Source organism: Centruroides sculpturatus, unplaced genomic scaffold (assembly GCF_000671375.1).
Source record: "Centruroides sculpturatus isolate CEXI.00-Female unplaced genomic scaffold, Cexi_2.0 scaffold896, whole genome shotgun sequence".
Taxonomy (NCBI): Eukaryota; Metazoa; Arthropoda; class Arachnida; order Scorpiones; family Buthidae; genus Centruroides; species Centruroides sculpturatus.
In genome coordinates this window covers 364,838-366,093 of record NW_019385166.1, presented here as the reverse complement: position 1 = coordinate 366,093, position 1,256 = coordinate 364,838, and positions in this window count along the sequence as shown.

Genomic DNA, 1,256 nt, shown 5'->3' with positions numbered 1-1,256 from the left:
GCACAAGATGCCTTACGGGATGTTTTAAAAAATGGCTTCCAGCAGTGTTTCCAGAAGTTATACGAGCGCTGGCAAAAGTGTATCGTTGCCCAAGGTGATTACTTTGAAGGTGGTTGTGCATCAGCAATATAAACTTTTTAAGGTAAGGAATTTTAAGCCAAGTCCTCGAACTTTTGGATCGTACTACGTATATAGTTGTTTCGATTTACATGTATCATGAACCTTTTTCTTTTTTTCAAATAAACGGTTATTTGTTTGTTAAACTGAAATACAAGTGAGTCACTTCCATCCCGCTGTCTCCATGTCGATTCTAATTCCCCCACGCATGCGACCGCTTCCATGACCTACTTATAAAACAAAACCTCGACGTCGCAACGTTTGGGTCAAACGACACCTGATGGTATCAGTTCTTTAACTATATTTATGACCTTATTGGGCTGCATTATGAAAAAATTGTTCACTTATAAAGCCCTACTGTCATCTGTTTGTCTCTACTCGTCTTTAATCTCGAGAACGAAGTTGGATAGATGAATGCCGAGACCAGATATGGGAATTCTAGGAGCATTTGTTATTATTTATAATAACTTGACAACTTACAAGACGTCTCTAAGAAAAATTTTTGGATATTTACATTAATTAATGCTCGAGCACTTTCAATAACTACTATATTCACAAAGACAGAGTTTAAAGTTGAAGTTAACATAAACCAGTCAGAACTCACATATTTAAATTAAAATAAATGCTGACTGATTAACATTTCAAATAGTAAAATGACCGTTTTAACATAAAAAATTTCGTTCAAATCATTTTATCTTTATTAATTTCTTTCCTCTTGTAATATTTTTAAGAGAACGAAGACTTTTAATGGAGCGATTATAAGAAAATTTAATATAAATTGTATTTTATATTAAAGCAATTACTATCAATCACTATTTAAATATATAGGGGAGATCGGGGCAACTTCGGCAGGCGGGGCAAGTTTGTCAAGCGCTTTTTTTAAAAAACGAATTAAAAGGAGACTTTGGTTATAGGTTAGGCAGTTGAGTTTTATTGGTGGCTTGTTGAGTGTAGTGTTTTTATTGTTCTCCAACAAGCGTAGTTGAATTATCAAGCAAATTTTCATTTTCGTTCAATTCCATATAATATTTTTTTTCCATTTATATTGAATTGGCAGGTTTTGTTATAATTCCATGATAACGAAAGTTACTTTTCCTGTTAGAAGGATGTAACTTCAACTTATTCACGTGGCCAGATCG